Source organism: Ochotona princeps, chromosome 8 (assembly GCF_030435755.1).
Source record: "Ochotona princeps isolate mOchPri1 chromosome 8, mOchPri1.hap1, whole genome shotgun sequence".
Classification (NCBI taxonomy): Eukaryota; Metazoa; Chordata; class Mammalia; order Lagomorpha; family Ochotonidae; genus Ochotona; species Ochotona princeps.
In genome coordinates this window covers 35,007,453-35,029,935 of record NC_080839.1, presented here as the reverse complement: position 1 = coordinate 35,029,935, position 22,483 = coordinate 35,007,453, and the positions used below count along the sequence as shown (strand labels likewise).

General features: G+C 39.0%; 1 long non-coding RNA gene across 1 annotated transcript in view; it reads right to left on the bottom strand.

The window, feature by feature from the left end:
- LOC131480925 (uncharacterized) overlaps positions 1–22,080 on the bottom strand; it is a 143,593-nt gene extending 121,513 nt beyond the window's left edge. The window contains exon 1 of the long non-coding RNA XR_009245890.1: positions 21,955–22,080. This is a non-coding gene — a long non-coding RNA (uncharacterized LOC131480925). The remainder of the gene's footprint in view (positions 1–21,954) is intronic.
- Between the last annotated feature and the right edge of the window lie 403 nt (positions 22,081–22,483).

Genomic DNA, 22,483 nt, shown 5'->3' with positions numbered 1-22,483 from the left:
AGTAATTGGGAATAAGGCAGATCAGTAGACAATCAGAAGTAGTTATAAAATTATAATCAGATTTCTAGTGTCACACAGATTTATGTATGGTTCACTCACCCTCAAGAAAACAGGGGGCATTAGCCATCCATCCATGAGGTTGATTGACGGAATCTAAGCAAGGCCTTTTAAAAATTGAGAGTAGATTATTTGGGCTCTTAGACTGCAAAATCAGAATGAAGGCATAGAAAATAGGCAAGACTCACCCTGGCAAACAGGGCAAACAAAAACTGTATGCCAACAAAGACCGTAATGACACTCTTGGATGAAGTGTGTGTGTTTTTTTAATTTTGCTGATTTTGCATCTATATGAACCGGGAACTAGCGTTTCTCCAGTTGTCTATTTGCTCTCTTTTTATGGACTTTATCTATTTCTCTCATTCCAAACACTTGGGAATACAGAGATTTTCTGATTTCCATAAGAAAACAGTCATTGCTTCAAGCACTTGTTCTGTCAGTTGCATTAACAAGAGAGAATCCTATCTTCAGGGAGAGGTTCTGGTCTGCAGTAGACCACTAGCTGGCAACCTCAAGCTCTATAAAGCAGGATTTCAGCCTCCACCATTGCACATCTTGGGTTACACAAAGTGGACCTTTTAGAATGTGGTTGTGTTTGACACAGAAAAGAGAAAGTCGGGGAAAATTCAATCACTCTCCTCTGTTTCCCTCCCATGCAGACTGCTTCTCTTCAGACTTCAAGAGTTTGCTCTTCCTTCACATCATACACTGTTCCAGGCAGCCAGGGGGAAAAGATCACATCATCTCTGGCTTTAAATCCCAAAACAAGTTCCTCATCATGGCTGTCCCAGCCTGTCAAAGCAAACAGCTACTGCCCTCACAACCTTGCCTTGCTTCCAAACTGGTCCTTCCTTGGAACGGCATCCAACAGTATAAAAAGCAGCTTCTTCACAGAACAGCGTCAGCCCCGACTGAGCCTTTGGGAATGGAATGCTACAAACTGTGGTGCTTCTATTGTATGAGCAATTCAATGGGTATTTCATTTCCAGTCAAAATCCAAACTAGTTAAAGTCAGCCTCTACAAGCTGCCTTGCTGAGAAACAGCAGCTTGCATTAAAATTACAATTATATTGTTTTGCCATGTCAGAAGCAAAGGTTAAAATCATATCTTGGCTGGACATTGTTTCTATAATATCGGCCCTCTGTAAAGCTGCTGTGAGGATGAGCCCAGAAATGATGTGAAATATTTCTAATACAAATTTTATTTTTATGTGAAACTATTCAAATGCTGCAGTACAACATGAACTACCTGAACCAAATCAAATCCGCAGGTCAATTCCTTCTTCCGAGTGCTCCTTAGATAACAAAGTCTTGTTCTGCGAATCTGTTCAATATATTAAAGTTGATTCACTCGGACAGTGTGTAAGATATAATACATTAATCTGGGCCATTTCAATTTCTGAGGCTGGGACTATAAAACTGGTGTGCTGCATATCTAATTTTTTTGAATACCTGATTTATGCATTCCTCTGATGCCGAGTGTCGATGGTATGGTGGATGCGGCTGCCACGTTAACAACGGGCTGCATCAGCACTCAAATCTTATCTTGTTAAATCAGAAAAATGTAGCTCAATGAAAAGGAAGGAATAAATGCCTGGGATGGTTGAAAGGAGTGAATTTTAATCCTGTTTGTTCGGGGACTTTCACGATTTGCACTGGGTGACGAAGCTGAGGGGCAAGGCAGAGTCTTCGGGTACCATGATTTATGTGTATGTATGATGCATATAACATAGTTGGAACACATGTGAGAAAACACACACCTTATACAAATAGGCACACACATATTCACAGCAAAAACAGTGCTGTAACCTGCAGTGTGTATATTTTACAGGTGCTGTAAAAAAAATCTCCGTTAGACAATTTGTAAAAATGGGGCCCTTTTAAATATTCCATTACAAGTGCAAAAATGCTGCTTTGTGCATAATTCTCTATATTTTCTCATCAACAAGAAGTTGCCATGAAGACTAAATACCAGAAGGATGGAATTGCTTATCGCAATCATTATAAATATGATGTTTGCAGAACTTGTATGGCACACTGAATACTGCTACTGTTCTACAAAGAGACAGCATTAGCTCTTATTGAAGGAAAATGTCCCTGTTTTTCCATAAAAAACAAGACCTTCAAAAATTAACTTTCTACTATACAAGCAAAAAAGCTTTATCCTTGTATACACACACAAATGTTCAGGGCATTTATTATAAATGAAATAAACTTTAGAAATAAATTCCTAAGGAGGGCCTTGTATTATTAAACCCTAATTTAAAAATCCTTCTCTGAAAATATCTATGGAGTTCTGCTTCAGAAAACAGAAGTCAATCAAAACCCTTCATTTACCCCAGAAAATATGTTTGGAAGCACAGGAGCACAACGATGCAGTTGTAAAAATGCAATGCCTATTAAAATGTAAGCATCACAAATAGAACAATTATGGAAGAGGCCAAGTTAGAACTGGATTTATTTAATTGGCTCAAAGATGAAGTTGCCTGCTCAATGGCACTTTGGGAATATATTATTTAAACATAAATCAGTTGTGCTTTTATTGGCTTCCCCCCATTCCTAAGTGTTTAATTATAGAAGGTGTATGTGTCAAGGGTAGGAGGTTATGAAATCTTGTAAACAACAGGTTCGCTCACATTCCTCTCCTCCTTATGGATGTTAGTCTTACAGGGTCTCTGTCAGCCATCTCAACAGTATTGTCAGTCACAGCGGTCAGAGTTGGGACAAGTATATGTTGAGGACTGCAGTTGATTAGTGCATATCACCCAATGGACTGGAGTAACACTTTTGTACATGTTTTAGAAATACAGAAGGTTATTGCTGGGAGGGATCATTGAAGACTTTTGCCAAATCTAGTCACTTTGTAGATGAAGATATCCAGGCCAAGAATGAAAAAAATAAAAACCTTGGCCAAGTTCAAAGGCAGGACTAGACCCAAGTCATCTGATATTTAGTCCTTTACTTCTTGATTACAACACACAGCCAAAGCTTCCTGCAGCTCTCACACCCTCAACAATAGCCTCAAGCCAGAGCCCCTCCCTTTTACACAAATCAATATTCCCTAGACTTCTCATTAGCACTAAAATTTGGACTAGATGTTTCCCAAAATGTCATGAAATCTCAGCTCATGTGAGCCTTATCTTAATAGTAGTAAATTGTGAATCATGTTTGAGCAAGAATCAGAGTATAAAAACTTGAAATTATTTTGCTTTTAAGAGAATGAAATATCTTTATTATCTTCACTAGAGGATTTAGAACTTGGTTTTAACTTGAAAGCACATAAAGATATTTTTTAAAGTATCAATGGGAAGTTCAATGGCAGGTAACAGCAGAGTAAGATCCAGGAGACCGGCAGGGTGATGGCAACCCTGGTTCTGTGGATGCTAGAAACCATAGGGCATGCTAACATATGCTCTAGCTCAGTGTTGAGTGCCAAGCGACCTCTTGCGTGTAGTGTACACATGACGAGATGTGTAGAACAATTGGGAGACTGACTTTTCAGTTGGAAAACAAAACAGCCTCAGAGCTAGTCACTCAGATTGTTTCCCTAAAAGGCTCTGCCTAAATCCCCTTGTTGCTGATAATGGAAAAAAGAAACCAATCTTGCAGACCACGAACCCCACGAACCAGCTTGGTACCCAGGCAGGAAAGCTTGGACCCTGCAAGAGCTCTACTCTGTGGACAGTTGGTGGCACAGTGGGGTGCTACTCTGGCTGCAAGTATTGTGTGGAGTTAGGAGATAACTTAGCCATTTCCAAAACATTGTCCTTTCAGAGAAAAGTGTCAGGTCACATAGAGACACAACGCTTGGAGGAATGTTTCGAGGGAGTGGAGGCAGAGAGGACAGAGTAGGCATGTAGAAGCAAGGATCTAAAGCTCAAATTAAGACCCTCTTTGGACGCATAGGATGCACCAGCTATATAAAGAGCATATAATGTGAGATCTAAGCCTCACTAGATGTTTGGATTTATGTCGAAGAAGCTCCATTTCATCCATGTCCCCCAGGGTCAGGCTACATTAACTGCTTTCCTCATTCACTATATGATGAACTAAAGAGTCAGTGGAGTGTACTTCAAAATGCCTCTATAAAACATAGTGTCCATATTGGTTAGGTTGAGTTTAACTGAATGCGTGCATGTGTGCATGTTACACATGTATGTTCATAAGTGTGACAAAGAGGAGGGGAAAAAAACATGAAATGTCTCTAGGGTCACAGAACACTGACCTCATTGACGGGGCTAATTTGATTGTGCGGGAACAATAGCACTGTACTCCGTTGCCAGCGAAGTGCATGCTAATTATGAGATTTGCCCTTGATAAGACCTTGGTGGGTCATTCAGCAGTTGTGATCTGTCACTGACTTCTAATCATGTATTATCGTCTGGGTGAGTCAGAATGGGACCCTAAGCTTTCTGTCTTTACAGCAATGTGGCACTCTAATTACCTTATGCCAAGTGGATATGCAGCGACTGAATTAAGTGATCAGTGCGATTGCCTTCAAAATCTTCCCTTTCTCCTTTGTGTGGCTTCATGGCAATTTACATTTTAAGATGCCATGAAGCTTTTGGTGTGACTGAAAATGCCACTCTAAAAATATTTTCTTATTTTTAATTTCAGCAGGATAATATTAAATTCTAGCCATCCTGGCATCTTACCTTGTTTCTGTAACATAAAACCAGAAGCTACAATGACAGTCTCATGAGTAAACTTATTGAAAAAGATCACACTGGGATTCTGGCTTCGGCTTTCAAAAAATTTTTTAAATAAGTGTTGGCAGGGGGAAGGAGTTGGGAGAGTTGTTTAGGGGTGTAGTGGGATTTTGGAGAGTGAGACAGTTCTCTAAGACCCTTAAATTTTTCCTACATTAATAATTTGCAATTCATAAAAAGACTAACATTAAGCATTATTTCCTGTTCTTAAATAGCCCTGGGAAGCCAATAAGGGAATACACACACACACACACACACACACACACACACATACACACGGTAGAGGAAAAGCAATGAAAACCTAAAAATAAAACCACACCACATCTTCACACACACATCTTCAGTAACTAGGATAATGATAAATTGACCCTATAAGTATTTTTAAGTTTAATAACAATTTCTGACATGCTGGTTAACGTTTGAGGGATCTGCCTGGTTCTAATTATGATAATATGGTTTTCACTAGTTGCTTGATACTTTAAAATTTTGTTAGAGCTATCATATAATTCTTCATTGTTGCATAGCAACTCTTAAAAACTACAAAGCAATCTGTTATGCTAAATCAGTTGTATCAACATCTGTATTTGCCTAGAGAATGATCTAATGCCTTTTTCAAAGAAAATGCACTGTAGCATTTATAAAATTTGAAAAGATACACTGTTGTGGATGATCCTTGAAAGTATGGACTGTGGAGTGCTCCTTGACAGTTGTCATAAAACAGACCAGCAAAACCAGAAACCCAAAAACAAAACACCCAACTGTCACCACAACATCACAGAGCAAACGTTACTGTGCTACTAACAGGAAATATAAAAGGATTTTCAAGGAATTTCTGCCTTGTATATCAACATTGCTGCAGAATTCTTTTATAGCAACTGAAAAAAAATCCAAACCAAAGAGGACAATTGAGAAGAAAAAAATTGCAAGCTTTATTTTCCTTGAATCACATGATGTGGAAGGTAACATTATTTGTTGAATCCTTGGTTTGTTGGGTGGGAGGCAGTAGAAAAAGAGGGGAAGAGAGAGCATGAAAGAAACAGGCTACACGAGAGAGAGGATTGAATGAGCCTTGAAAGAGAGAGTGGGAAAGAAGAAAAGGAATAGGCAAGAAAGAGAGAGAAACCTAGACCAAGAATATTCTGCATTCCCTGGGTGGCAAAACAAAAGAGCCAAAGGAAGGGGGTGGTGGAAAAGGGGGGGCTGTGTGGGAAACTGTGGAAAGTTGACACAGTCAAGAATAATGGCTAAATCTATCAAGTTTGATCAGGTCTACTCTAATGAAGTGAGGCTTCATATTCCAAGCAGGGACAATGAAGACAGGAGTCAGGCTCTAGAAAGGCACTGCTCACTTTGTGCTTGGAATATGCAGCAGCCAGCAGGGAGCCACCAGATAATTACACAGTATTTGTGCGGTTCCAGGAAGCTTCCTGTGCAGGTTGAATGCCCGTGCTATATTAAAAGGCAGCACAGTGAAATGTTTTTAATGAATATTTTTGTCAGAGAAAGAAAAGCCATTTGAATGATTGTGTGTGTGTGTGTGTGTGTGTGTATGAGCGAGAGGCAGGGAGAGAGAGAGAGAGACAGGGAGGGAGTGTGTGTGTGTGTGTGTGTTTATGCTTACACATGAGGAAACCAGAGGTGGAATATCACTGTCAAAATACAGGTATTTTTATTTATTTTTATTACACTATTTACCATTTCAAGAGTCTGACATCCTTTCAATAATTTGAATCATAACATCCAGCTAACGTTGGTTAGGGCTAATTGTACACAATAATTCCTTAACTAATATTTGTTAATGATATCTTTCAATGAAATAGTACATCAAATAGAGGGGCTTAAGACCACCTTAAAAAAAAACCAATAGTAAATGAAATGTTTAGACACACTGGATCACGAAATCTAAAGAAGAAGTAACACAGATGTTTATACTTTCTAGTCAGTAGCCTTTGGCAGTGATAGCTCTAAAACATAAGCATGCATTATTTCAGTGCTCTTTAATTCTCACCTAACAGATGTGAATAAGCCACTGAATTTTAAACCCACACATTCTATTCACAGTGCCCCTTGAAGTTCATTGTGCAGGGCAAGGCAGGCCAGATACACTAGGAAACTTGGGAGTAGACGCATGTGTATTTTTAAGTCCAGTCCCACAAATGTCATGCCAGTTTTATTTCAAATGTTTATTTATTTGATCAGGAAAATCTGTAACTTCCTCAAATACATCTTCAGGGGTTGATGCTCCGTAAAGAAAGGCAGTTTTTCCGAGACTCGGTGACACTCAGCTATTAGCAATAGGCAGCACATAGTAACTTATTTTGTAGATTAAAACAAATTCAGCAGATTAAACTCTTAGGGAAACAAAAGCCTCTCACAGATATTTCTTATTCAGATCAAGTGATTTTTCAAATAATGTAAGGACATCCAAATGAAGGTATTAATTTAGGTCCCCAAACCTTCCTATTTTCAAGGGGATACTGTATCTCACGTGGCTAAGTACCGGCTTGTGAGCCATTATCACTTCTAACAAGTACATTCTGATGAGGTAGCATGGATCTTTATTTGAAGGGAGAGTTGCTACCACACGCCATGACACAGATGGTAGAGGTCAACAATTAAGAACAGTGAAAGTCACAGGATTTGTTGGTTGAAAGATGGGTCTGATGAGGCAATTTTCTATCTTTTTTTTTTCTCCCAAAGAGTAATTTCAAGTAGATTTCTCAGCCAAGAGGCTTGCCACTCCCTCTACCAACTGACTAAAATTTAATATCTCTGACCCTCAAAAGAAAAAAAAATTATTTTAAATCACTGAAGTGAAGTCTGTCCCCAGATTGTTGTAAGAAAGCAATATCTGTTCCAACTTCTCAAGGATTCATTTCAAGGTCCCTGTCATTGAAATGTTTCCTTTTGTGAGCTCTATTAATGACCGCCAAAACCAAAATGGAGTCATTAAATGAAGGTAGGTTTCTTTTATCACAACCACAGGGGTGGGGAATCAGCTCTTTCAGTAAATAGGCTCAAAATGAGTATACATAAAATACGGAGAAAGAAATATCAGTAGGGAAAAACGCTATGTAGATTTAGCAGGCAAGACAGGCGATTACCTTGGCATGTGTAAATCTGATTATCAATCTGTCCTCAAAGACTTTCAATAGTGAAATATAAACAATAGTCAGCTGTGTTTTTTCCACATGAATTATAGCGGCTGACATACAACCCTCTGTTGTCATGCTAGGGATTAAAAACATAAATAACAAAATGTTTTTTAATCATCTTTTCCACTTTTCAATTTTTAATAACGATACTCTGGTTCTATATATTAAATAGTGTGTATGCATCATAAAAAAACAGTTCAAAGGGGTCTGGCCATTTTTTTAGAAGTTTCTACCAACAACAACAACAGCGGAAAACTTGATTTGAATATTATTTGACTAGAAAAATGAAAATCTCTGGGAGGGCCCATGGCTTTTCCACCATTGTTGGAATTTCTAGGACAGTTTTCTAGCACAGGCAGAATGAGAAGACCCAAGGAAAGCTACCTTTCTATTACTGTTCAATCATAATTAGCAAACAATTTGAAAGCCTGCCAGCATGTGGAAGAGAATCATACTGAAGTTTTGTCTTATATTTTTCTCCCCTATTACTACAGTGACGGTGTAAATTTACACGTAATAAACTTTTAAAAAAGACACCTCTTCTACAGATGTATTTCTGTCTGTGTCATTGTTGACACACAAATCTTTCTGAATAAGCCACTGGGGTGGACTAGTGAAAGAAGCCACACCAGTCACTTCCCTGGGCTTGCCGGAAGCTACAGCAAGGGATTGTGGGGAGGGACTTTTGTTCAGGATCACTGCTGTGGTGCTTCGACAATTTCTGGTGACATTTTCACATGTCCTGCTCTGCCACGGCTGCCACCTAGAACTAAATTAGAAGATTTGCCTAGTTTTGCATCATTTATGTGGGACCTCCTCATTCGGAAGTCTCAGGTTTCACAGTCTCTTTTGTGAAGCGAAGAGTAAGGTTTTCATTAATTCCCTCAGCCTGGGTACCCTTGTAAAACATCAATCGGTAAAAAAGACAAGAACAGAACAAGTCAGAAATCTTTCCCATGCAAAATGTAAAACCCCTGTCCCTCCATACTGCAAGCCTACATGTTGTTTCACACAAATGCTGGCATCTTTATAAGCAGAATCTTCATATTTAAAGCAAAGTTGCCCCAAGATTAAGTGGTCCTTGGAAATGCCAACGGCTGCGTTCCAGCCCTTTTGCGTGCAAAGAGCTTTGTGCTATTGAAAAAGGTTCCTCTCCACCTCCTAAGCTTCATTTTATTCAATCGGCTCTTTTTCACATTGTTATAGTTAGTGAATATAGCAAAGTTGGATTCAGAAGAGAACCTAAAGCGTTATCATAATGTTAGAAGAAATGGCTTCACACTGTATAATCTATCAAAGGTGTCAGATTTACAAAATGCAGATTTTCTGTCACGTTTGGGCACTCTAAGCACTGTATCTTTTCACTAAGGTGCTGACTGCTGTTTTAATGAGGCCCTTTGGTGGCTGTAAAAAAAACTGAAAGAAGAGGATTAGAGGGGTTACCCTAGATATTGTCTATTTGTCTTACAAATTTCACACTAACTACCAATTACATTGTCATAAACCTTTTGGCTACTTCAAGCTATGTGCCATATAATACATAAAAAATATGCTATGTTAACCTCTTCTATATTATATACATAACTACAGCCACTGATGCAAGGAACATATCTAATGAAGCCAATAATGAGGCTGTTTAAAAGTAGTCTTGTTATAGGAATATTAGAGTAGTTCAGTTGGAGGCTAAGATCCATTATGAAATATTTCCTATATACTTTGGTCCCAGGTCTAAGAGATGCTGACACTCTAATTCAAGCTCAAGAAGGGCATTAATCTTGCAACCTTTTACTTGTCATGCTTAATGGGACATCCTGCATAGGTGAAATGAACCTGAAGAATTCAGGTAAACATAATTTAATAAGGAAAGATAAAAAGAAACAGACGTCTGGCATGACACTGGGGAGATGAAAATATCTGCCATTTTATTTGAGAAGCCCAGAAGAATCTTCCTGGTCCCTGGTCCAGGAATGAAAGCAGCAGGCTCTCAAACATGCATACTGCATGAAAGGAGAAGCATGGCTGAAGTTTCAAGGTACCTTTGTTGTTTTTGTCCCACTCCTAATTTTTCTATGATCCATTTTGTTGGCGAGAAATGAGAATGCCAGGCAGGGAAGGCAATCGTGTTCATCTTGAGGAAAAAGACACATATTAATGTGGGGTTAAGCATCTGAGTGTGAAATCAAGATTCGCAACAATACAGCGTGAGATTTAAAAGGCAGGCATGAATGTCAGTGAGTAACCATGTATCCTCTTTCATTTGCAATCACTCTTAAGTCTAATGAGCTTCCAAAAGTTGTGTCAAGGTTTCAGATAAACTTACAGAAGGCAGCTTGTTGGAGAAGGTAGAAGTCCAGCCTGCCAACCCAAGTATTACAACACACACACATACACACACACACACACACAGAGAGAGAGAGAGAGAGAGAGAGAGAGGGATGGAGAGAGAGAGTGTGTTTATTGAGGAGTGTTGCCTGTTACACTCCCCTTCCTGGTTTCAGAAAGACAAATCTAAAACAGTCCCAAAGAACATCAATTGGCTTTAATATCTGTGGTTGCTAAGTAGATCAGGAACCAAGAGAGTAAATACTTTTGATGTTCCAAGTCACAAAATGGAGTTTGTCATTAGAGAATTTGCCAAGTTCCCTTTTATTTCAAAGGTAAAATAAACACAGCATTATTCCATCAAAGTTTTAAAATGAAACAAATGATAAATATGATTCAAAAATGTCATCTCCAAATAGAATCCCTCATCTGGCCATTTTCAAATAAATTGATATGTGATTAAATGAATTATTTGAACAATAATGTGGTTAAAGTCATTGTTGTGAATTTGGATTTATCACATTTCTATATTTAGCTGGCCAGGCACTTGTAAATTTATAAAGCTCATTTTTGTGGAAAAATCGATGCATTTGTCCCCTCTGGATAATATATGTTACTCATGAAAATGAGTCTTTTACTTACAATTTATTTCTAACAGGGACAGAGAAAAATGTATTTGAACACTCAACAGATGAATTAAAATAAAAAGCAGGAAGAGCCCACCCCAACAGAAAATCTAATTGCATGGCTAAAAGATGACAGGTCTTCCCAAGTATTTTCCCTCAGTCAGAAAAATCTGAAGCATGTCCTAGTTGGACAAGGGAGCTCCACCTATTACCAGTATTCAATTCCCAGTCAGCTGAGTGTCACCATCCTACTAGGCATGCTTATTCAGGATGATGCAGAAATGTCCCTGAATATATATTTGGCCTGAATTGGATGTCAGAAAGGATGGCAAAGAAGAACATCAGGAGAAAATACCCACCATGCTTCTGTCGTGGAGAAGATAGGGATATACAGGAAGCTGGGCATTTGGAGCACCACAGCTAACTTTTTATTCATATTGTTATTTTTGTCCAAATCTCTTAAGTGTCTCATCCGCAAAGTGTTAAGAGGAGTTACTTATTCATTAAGCACTTTGCATAATCATTATAAGTAGCACCATGGAAACCAAAAGTACTGTACTACTTTGGTCTTCTCCCTGGTTGAACTCAAAGCAAGCATTTCTATTCCATAGTGAATAAAAGAGAAAGCAATGAACACAAGGAAAGCAATCCTTATAAACATTTTCTTAGTGATTATGATCTTGGATTGATAGCTATGCATTTATGATCATTAAATCAGAATTTGAGATTCATAAGCTGCTTGTACTGAAAGTAACCAGGAGGTCTTTCCCAGATCTCTCAGTCACACCAAAATAAACCTCATGGCTTTGCAAGCGCTATTAGAAATCAATCTAAAAATAATAATTATTCCTGAGGTTTTGACTTTGCTTGGCCATGAACTTGAACACACAACCCTCAGTCTTGCCCTTAGATGACATATAATTTTATCTAAAGAAGTACAGTGAGGTGTAAAGGGAGGAAAGTCAATCAATAAAAGATACTAACAACATTTGGAATCTGTGGGCCTGATTCCCAGAAATCTGAATTAAAATGAGATTTAAAACAAGAAAAAAAAAGTTGATGTTTCTAATCATTCTAATAAAGTTATCTAGCTTCTGCTGGATCATTTTTTTTAAACCAAGATCTGTGCTCTATTCTATATGGAATAGACTACGCTAAGCTGGATAAAAATGTCACCTTAGGCACCTGAATTAATAGTTTGGTTATGTACTCAGTTAAGTCTTTACTACAGATCAGTATAAGTGTGCTAGACAGACAATTCTTTAGAGCTAACATTTTTAAAAGGTGCCAAAGCCCCTCTGAGATACATGTGAATTATCCAGATTCAGGGGAAAAAATATACAGTGTGTTTTTATCCCCCGCCTTTTCTTAGTTGCACTGAATAAGTAAAATTGCAGCAAAGATGGCAAGAATAAATACTTCCTCAGATTTTCTAAAGCTGCAATTAATGATAATGAAGCTATACCTTATATGGCAAGAAATACAGTACAAATTGGATAAGTAAGAAAAATGATCAGCCATTGTGTGCCTCCAATATAGTATATCAAGGTATAGTCACTGTGAGGCTATCTTTATTTTAAACCATTAAACAAAACAATATAAATCTGCAGGCAGGTGTTTCTTGTTGCAGAAGTATTGAAAGTTGTAATGCAAACAATCTAATTTTAGCATCTATGTAGAGTGTGAAGTAAATTTACTGATCACTGATGCATTGAGCATAGGAAGAAACAATCAGCAGGAGCTTTCAGCAAGATTATCCTATTAAAGCAGGAAGACTTCATGTGGTTGTTAAGGAAGTAGTCAAAAGCAGGTGATGGAAGTGGGGGTTGACGACTCGTCAATGGGCCCAGTGTACATGTTAAGTTGTTGTTTTCTGCTCAGCTAAGCAGCAGAGAATTGATATGTTAGCAATGAAGTGCAATGACAATTAAATTGTAACTGACCTACATGTTACCGTCATTATGCGTTCTCTTTTTTACTGCTTTCCCTCTTATTTAATCACACAGTATGGGGTTTTTATTAGGCTGTAATGTTAAAATCTTCATCCATTTAGCCATAAATGTGTGACTGGATATCTATCAGACTTCCTTGCACTATACAAACAAAGCCATTTTGCTGAATCACTGTTGACTTGTTTGTGGCCTAATTTAATGAGTGTAATAACTTACATTACTATCCAGTTAACATTTAGGAGCCCAGAAAAGACCTGCTAGCATGCAGTAAGCTACTGTATACATTCGCTATTCATATCATTCTCCTTTGCAGTAAATTTTCTACGATAATATGCACTGCTTAGAACACAACCTCAGCTTCCATCAGCTGAGGGAGGCACTCCAGGAAGCTTAGTCTGAAGTGCTGCTTACCTGCACACACCAGCCAGTATGATTCCCGTTTCCTGAATACCATAGCTGCTGCAGCTTAACCCCTTGAAAATAATAAACACAGGTCATGACCTGCAGACAAAGACAGCACAGTGCTCCCTCCTGTTTTTCTTAGGGATATTTTAAAGTCTCTTTCCATCTTTCCACTCCTCATCTGCAACAAACTCAAGAATGAAAAACAATTTCTCAAGGAGAAGGAGAAAATATAATTGCTAAATAAAATAGAGTTCCAGGAATAAATATTGAAGCAAGAAGTCTACAAGTAAGTCTGGTTGTTTCTAGTTATATGGATACGATTAAGCTGCGGGTGATCTTGAATTGTGTGCCATTTTTGCATTTCTCTGTGAGAACGTGAGCCATCCTCCCACTCAACCCACACACATCTATATGTTGTTGACTTGTTAAATGTTTCCTTCATACAAACATACTGCAATTCATTCATGTTTCCATTACATTATTTAGAAAGAAAAGTTTGTCACCTCACTCAGCTATAGCCACTTAGCTAACATTCAGAGGGACAATTAAGTCACACAAAAAAGTCCCATTATTTCTATACTAATATTATGTATAGATGACAAAATTAGAACTCTTGTTCAAAATAACCATTATTTTAACAGCATACACAGAGGCAGAGCTGATAAATTACAAACAAGTATTTCTATAGTAGAGCTTTGGAGCAGACATTACTTTTTCTTTCTCCTTTCAGAAAATATCATTGCATTGTTTGAACTAAGATTTAAGTCTTTAATTATTATCTATTAGGCAATAGCTCAGATTGACATTACAATCTCAGAAATATAACACAGTGGCAAGAAAATCATAGGTAGAAGAAATACTTTTATATTTTATTTCTTTCTATGAAATAGACAAAGGCAACCTTGAAACCTCTTATTTGAGTGGGAAAAAAGCATCATTCTGAAAAACGGGAAATAACTTTGATTTTATAAATGAGGGGACTGGTGAAAATTTTGCATATGTTAATTAGGGCTCCTATGCTTGGGGTTGCAACTTGACTGTCATAAATAAAAGAGCACTGTACTGACAAGTTTATGTAACACAAGTAAACTCTCAGGGGCTGGAAACTAGGGGAAAAATTAATTGTATAATTTCCTTTATTTCCATATTGAGCTCCTATTAAATTCCAGGTCTATTCTTAGCACTGGGATAAAGGTTATTAATATAAAAGATCAAGCTCTTGCCCTCCTGGTGAATTTTCTGATAAGTATGTGGAAAGAAACAAGTCAGAATGTAATCACAAGCAGTATAAATAGCGTCATCTGAAGTCAAGAATTCATGTATCACACCTGACTAGCCACATCACAACTGAGGAGTAGACTACGAGTTATTTCCCCTCCTCGTCACAAGGCTGACGGGGAGCCGTGGCTCCTGCTGCTGTTAAGCATCATGAAAAGAGCATAGTACCACATAATGCTGGCTCTGGGAAACACCCAAATCCAACATCTACCGAAGATGTGTCATTTCCACATCACTATAAACCCAAAGAAATCCTAAGTCAGGGACCACCTATAAATCAGAAGAGAAGCTCTAAAGAGGAAAAAAAATGAAAGGAAATTACTGGGAAAGGAGAAGAATGAGTTCCATGAGAAAGGCTGGATTTCCTGTGTTGAGTGGTTGTGGTAGAAAACGCTGAGTTGGGACATTTGAGCAAAGACTTAAAAGAGACCATTTAGATACTTAGATTTACGTATATGATAAATGCATACTAAATTTAATATTAATGTATAACCATATACACATTATGTGAACCTAAAAGTGTGTTTTGAGGTAAAATTCCATCAAAGAAAGGGAGAAAATGGATTGGAGGTGGTATGAAATTAGGCAACCTGGAAGACTTGTCTTTACAGGTCACTCCCAATGTCCCTATTTTGAAACTATAATTCATTATGTGTCCCCAAGATGCACCTGTCACTTCAGGGAACTGGAGCACTGACAGTCCCAGCCATGCTGGATGAAGATGTACCTGTGCTGTCTTGACTCACTATTCCAGAACACACCAATAATCGTACCACGTTTTAGCACTTACTCCAAGTCAGGTACCATCCATGAAAACACCTTGGTAGAGAAGGTATGATTATCAGTCATTGAACGCTGAGTAAAATAGAATTCTGAGAATGCAACCCACACAGCAAATTTCAGCTAACTATTGAGGTGAGTGAATCCTCCAGATCCTACATCACAATTCTTTTCTATGTTTGGGACTAAATAGAAATGTAAAAACAAAACCAGACAAAATAATATGGCATGTTAATCAAGCACATCAATCCCATGGGATGGTCCACAACTATTTGGGATACAGATTGAAAAAGCATGAAATTTGAAGTTGAATGCTATCATTGCAGGCGTTAATACAGGCAATGGATACAGTTTATACTCCTTGATGTAAAAAATGAAGATACCCTCCAACTTCCCATGGGAATCGTATCTTCCATGAGTATGGCTACTGCTCAATCACATGCCACCTTTATATGGCTGAGAAAGGTAGGTCCTTTCCCGCAGGTGGAGACAGCTCAGCTCTAAGATTGGGCAAAAAGACTACAAGAAAGATTTTACCCTCTTTGACTATCACTGTCCACGAATGATTCACACTAACCTACCATTCTTGACAGTAGTGCTTTCTAAATTGAAACACAGGAATCCTGGCTGATCAAAGAAGTTAGACAGGCTCCACCTTCATTGACCTGGTAATTGTGTTAATGCTTTCATGTGGCTGAGTCTTACATTACTTTTTGCTGTTGACATTAAAAAAAAAATCACAGTTGGCAATATTAATACTGGCCATTTTGAAGAAAATCTATAAGGAGAGAGCAATTTAATTTGACACTAAGATAAACCTGCATGAACAAATCTGAAGTTACTGGGCATATTTGTTCCACTTTCCACTTATTAATTTCTTTTCCAATCTCTGAAATTGAGCTATTTGAGGTACTTCAAGTGATATATTTTGGGACTGTAAAACAAAAGTGGATTTTGAGCCAGAGAGAGGTAAATCTGAAACTCAGCTCTGCCATTTTCCTTCATCTATCTATCTGAACATCGGTTTCATGCCTTTTCTTTTTTAGAAAGTTAAAGTTCTTCCTTGTATTCCGCCACTCCCATTTGTCTACAGGGCAGGATCCACATACATTAGTTCAACTGCTTCCAAGGATGTCATAGCATGTACAACAACATCTTCGGTCACCATTGTCTTCCATCCCTCCATACCCATATAATTTCTTTCTGCACTGCCCTTTATGCTCAGGTAATACAAACACAGGGGCAAGCTTTTTGGCATATCAGGGTAAGCTGCCTGACATCACATATGGACATGGCCTGAGAAGGAAGCAGAAGATGGACCAAATAGTTGGCCCCTGTATCCACGTGTGAGACCCAGATCAAGTTTCTAGCTCCTAGCTCCTGGTTTTGGCTTGGTCTAGCCATGACCATTGTAACCATTTGAAGAAGTCACAGTCAGATGGAAGATCTTTCTCTCTCCCTGTCTCTTCCTCTCTCTGTAACTTTGTCTTTCAAACAAATAAATACTTTAAAAAATACTGGAAGCTGGTGATAGCAGGTTACACTATCACCTGGGATGTTGGCATTCCATATGGGCACTGGGTTGTGATCCATTTCCAATCCAGATCCCTGTTAATTGGACACCTGTCACCCACGTAGGAGACTTGGAAGGAGCAAGTTTTGGCCTGACCCAGTGCTGGTCATTGTGACCTTCTGGGGAGTGAACCAGCAGAGGGAAGATTTCTCTCTCTCTCTCTTACTTTCAAATAATAAATAATTCTTTTTTTAATGTAATATCAAACACAACCTAATATGTCATGTCTTTGTACCTTTTAACATAATGTCCTCTCCCTTGGACTACCCACTTCTTCCTAAAAATCTCTTTGGATGTTTTCTATTCATCCATAAAGCCTGACTTTAATTTTCATAAAGAGTAAATGAAAGAATGCACATTAAGTGCTCAGTGAATGCCATATAGGAAACACTCAAAAATGTTACCTTTTACTACCCGACAGAGAATGCTTCCATAAAATCAAATATTCCTCCTCCCCCGTGTAACTGTACCATGGGTAATTTTTTCATATATCCTGTTTTATTGGAGAGAGGCAGTATGGAAGACGTAATGAAGAAAACATTGGATTAAGATTCATTCTGAATCCATTCCAATCCAAATTCTTCTACTTTAGTAACTAAATTTGAGCAGCTCATATAAGCTCTTTCTATTGATTAATCAGGGATAAGGTTTTTTTGCTTTCCTGGGTGATTCTGACAACAAGAATTAATGACTTCATGGTAAATAGTCAATGAAAATCAGGCACTCTTCTATAATATTCAAATCATTACTATTATTATCACATAATTATTACTATACAGGAATACTCATATGACACTATGAGTAGTATCACAAATATTTGCTCTTAAAAACAAAGTTTCACTGAGTATTTATTCATAGTTGATTTTTAAACAAAGGTGACTGTGAAGTCAGGAACAATATCCAGTTTTGAAAAATATTATATTTGAATTTACTTTGCACAGCACATTGCTGTGAGCTCTGTTACATTATTAATAGTACTACCAATTATTTTCATCATCATTATTACAGTTTCTTTGACATCTTCTCTTTTTTCTAGGCTATTAGGTCCTTACATACAAAACAGTATTATTTTTACCTAAATTCAGAATACAGATTAAGAATTGATCTATCTGGGTTCAAATCCCAATTACATCATCTAATTCTGGGATCCTCAGCACATTATTTCAACTCACTAAATTTTGATTTCCTGCATGGAACTGAATCTGGCAAGTGTTCTGATCATTAAAGGTTAGCAATCAACATCATCATCTTATTACTGATAGGATTAGTATTGTTATTGGTCTCAGTACCTAGCAAAGACTCTGTTTATTTTGTATTAGGCACTTGATAAATATTAGCTTAAAATTTTATCAAATCCCCTTAAAATTTGGGAGTTATCATGTGGGTTAGTTTCCCAATGACAGACTCCGTCCCCTGACAGGTATTTCCAGATGGCTGGATGTGAAAGGATCACTTTCTAATTGGCCTGTACTCCCCTAAGTCAGTCATTTTCTCAGCGCCGTACTGAGGGCCTGAGGCCCTCTCACCCAGCCACCACCCTCCTTCCCTCATCTCCCTCTTCCAGAACTAGCCAGCCTCAGGGCGGCTGGCTTCTGTCTGTTTCTCCCAGCAGCAACTGCCAAGGATGCTAGCCAGTCCTTTATTGGAGCCAGGTGGAGTTGGCAAAGCCAGCTGTTGTCCGCCTTGTGTTGCCTGGACTTGTGGATGCCAATCTTCTACCTCCTTGGCTTAGGATAAAGCTTTGGCATCTTTGCTGTTCTCTGCAAACTCCAGACATGGAGTCCCCGTACTTCAAATTTTCCTTATGGGAACATCATCATTATGAAAGTGATAATCCTGTCACTCATTTATTCACAATCACTTGCTTATTTTCACTGAAAGAAGATCAATGAAAAGCGAGACACAGGGGCATATTTTGCCCTCTGGGTCTCAAAGAGAATAAATACAGAAATTTGATCAAAGAGGTAGGGTAACCAACGTATCTAGGCAGGCTACTCCCGGCTCTAGGTGCCCCATACAGAATTCTCTAACTCTGGGCACCTCTTGGAGAAAGTTGCCATTTGTAATTATGCTGAGAACAAGCTGATTGAGCTCTCTTTGGAGGGGGAAGTGGAAAAACAGAACTTAAGTGTTTTCAGCATTCAGCTCTCCTAACTGCTACAGTCACGGCAGGCTTATCTGGCGGAGCTAGCAGGAAGCCTATAACCGCTTCGTCCTGACTCTCCAAATGCTGGCAACAATTAAATGAATTCTTAAGAAGAGAATCAAAAAAGCAGGAGGCAAAATGAATGGCTTATCCAAGTGCTGAGGAAGGAGAGGCTGTGTATTCAAGATGGAAAGAATATAAATACACACACACATGCATATTATGTTACATATCTATAAAAATGTGAAATGTTATTTATTTTGAGGATACCCAGTCATTTCCATCTGTAGTAAGAATCCATAATAACATTCTCTGTTTATATAACTCTTTTCACCTCAAGAGATCCCGAATGCATTTCAGACAGCTCTATATACAAACAGAGGCCAGGAGCTCCGCCATCTCTGAGACGGGTGGTGTGAGCCAGGCAGAAAACGTGTGTGCGGCTGTCTTCATCCTGGGGGCCACTGATGGAAGAGGGGAGAGCTGGTCAAGGACAGCAGTACAACCCCCACATTCTGAACACAGTGTCGGGGGGGCATTCAAAGTCTGGGTGACACCTCAAATTTTGATAGCTAATTAAGGAGAAACGCTGAGGAGAACTCCATTTATTTACTTTGGAAGGATGAGGAATAGCACGGGGCAGGGCAAGGTTAGCGAAGCAGGGAGTCCAGCGAGTGCAAATCAATCTGAGACACAGAGCACAGAGTCTTTCCCTACAGCTTATGCATTCTTATTACAAAGAATGCAATGATGAGGGGCAGACATCAAAATAAAGATCATATATGCTGATTTGCTCATAGCCATGTTTCTACCCATAATCTGCTTTTTAAGAGAGGACTGCCTGGATCATCTATCTTCTTCCTTCACTAATTCAGCCCATATCATAGCTGGTCTGGTTTCTACATTCATTCTTGTTATTTTATTTTATTTTAAAGGAAATAAGATGGGGGCCAAACTTTGACAGAAGAATGTATTTCTAGATGGTACCAACAGTAATGCACTGTAAATTTCTAAATATCTAAAAATTAACCTGGCTAGTCCCTTGTATTCATTGGTTTTGAGTTACTATCACACAACACCCATGACAACTAACTTTAGGAAAAATGGCCTATTGGACTCAAAGTACTGCAGGTTTAAATCCAAGATCAGCCAGCACCATTGGTTTTGCATCTACTGAGGTCAGAGGATGGAAATATTGAAGTGTGTATGATGGAAGCATTGGTGAATATGGAGGCAGAGAGGCAAGGCCCAGCTGGGGCTTTATGAGAAATAACTTCCTAAGAAATACATTTTGAGGGCATGATGTAAGAACCTGCCACTAGAACCATTTCCTAAACATTAAGACTGTATTCAGCTTCTGCTACCTTAGTATGATTAAGTTATAACTTTAGGGTGCAAAGTCATGAATGAGCAGTACAAACCATGTGGGCACAAAAGGCTAATCCTTTGCTTGTGGCACAGACATCTTCTATGAGTGCTGGTTCGTGTTCCAGCTGCTCTGCTTCCAATTCATCTCCCTGCTTATGACCAGGGAAAGCAGAAGAGGAGACCCAAGCCTTTGGCCCCTGCATCCACATGGGAGACTCAGAAAGAGGCTCCTGTTTCCTGGCTTCAGATTGACTTAGCTCTGGGCATGGCAGCCACTGGAGGAGCGACCCAGTAGGTGGAGGACCTTTCTGTCTCTCTTTTTCTATGTAAAACTTTTTTTTTCAAATAAAAATGAGTGTTTCAAGATTTATTTATTTTTATTGGAAAGGAAGATTTACAGAGAGAAGGAGAGACAAAAAGAATGATCTCTCAGCCACTGGTTCACTCCCTAAATAGCTGCAATGGTCTGAGCTGAGCCAATTTGAGCAAGGAGCCAGGAACTTCCTTCAGGTCTCCCATATGAGTGCAGGGTCCTAAGGCTTTAGCCTGTCCTCTACCACTTTCCAATGCCACCAACAGGGAGCTGGATGAAAAGTAGAACAGCTGGGACATGAACCAATGCCAATAAAGGATGCAGCTCTTGGAAGTGGAGGATTAGTCAGTTGAGCCAGCACACCGGGCAAAAAATAAATAAAAAATTTTGAACAACAAAAAACAAAAGTCCTTCATCAGTTCAAGAAACAAATCATATTTCAAACACAGCATTCCTACTCAATGGAAGCTGCGCTGATCAAATACTCAGATTAAATTCAGAATCATTAAGTCATGCTTGCCTGTTTCACAAATGATAAAAACTTCTCTGTTAGAATAGAATGGAACACAGAATACAAGGATGTGTCCCCCTGTAGTGAAAGGGGGAAAATGACGTGGATACAGAAGAGGCCTGTCAATAGCTCTTGGATACACCTGCTTTCACAGTTACTTTTTGGGAAATTCCAGTGTCTGGTATCCCTGGCTGGGGTAGTGGAGTGTAGTCCTCCCATTGAGACCTTTCATGCCAAAAAAAAAAAAAAAAAAAAGAAAAGCCCCATCTCTCAGCATAGCCCAGATCTCTACCCCTGCTGTCTCATGCACTGGCTTTTCTAAGTCACATGATGATCTTAAGAATTTCCCACATAAAACCAGTGAACAGTACCTGGAGGAGCACAGGAATACTGGATTCCCCAAGGACTTAAATTTGAAGCTCAGAAGGAGGTAAAGACTGCCTGGTGCAGGAGACAAGCTCCAGTATGTCTCTCTGGAGTCATGCCTGCAAAGGGCTCCAGAGGCACAAACGGCAGAGGCAAAAGACCAACTGGTGCTATCAAAAGGTTTTTATGGAAAACTTATCCCTTCCTAATGGTACACATGCCCATGCCATGCAGCCTGGAAGAATGAGAACAGTTTAGCACACTCAAAACTCTCTCTGTCAAGGGAATGTTTCATGTTGAAATTGACTCTCAGGGTGCCTCCAAGTAGAAGGCAGACTAACAGTCTCACAAACTAAGAAAAAGGAGTATATATAAGACAAATGGCCTAACTACCTCCAGAGACAGAGCATTAGCCTTGCTGCAGGATTTCAAGTTCTGTTTATTACGCTTTTGCCCAAAGTTATTACCAGCATGCAGAGATCCAAATGGCTTTCCAGTCAACTCTCTGTGACGAGCCCGGGGTTCCACAGTCTTCCTGAGAACCTTCAACCTTCTCCATTAGCGTGCACAGGGAACAGATGACAAGGTTTGCAAGGAGATGCAACAGGAGTTTTGTTTCTTCTTTTAGTTCTTATTCATCTATTTATATTTAAAATTGCATTTAGAGGCCTAACATGATAGCCTAGTGGCTAAAGTTTTCACCTTGAATGCGCCAGGATCCCATATGGTGCCAATTCTAATTCCGGTAGTCCCACTTCCCATACAGCTCTGTGCTGTGGCTGGGGAAAGCATTCGAAGATGGCCCAAAGCCTTGGGACCCTGCATCTGTGTGGGAGACCCAGAAGAGCTCCTGGCTCCTGGCTTCGGATCGGTGCAGCTCCGGCCGCTGCGGTAACTTGGGGAGTGAATCATCGGACAAGAT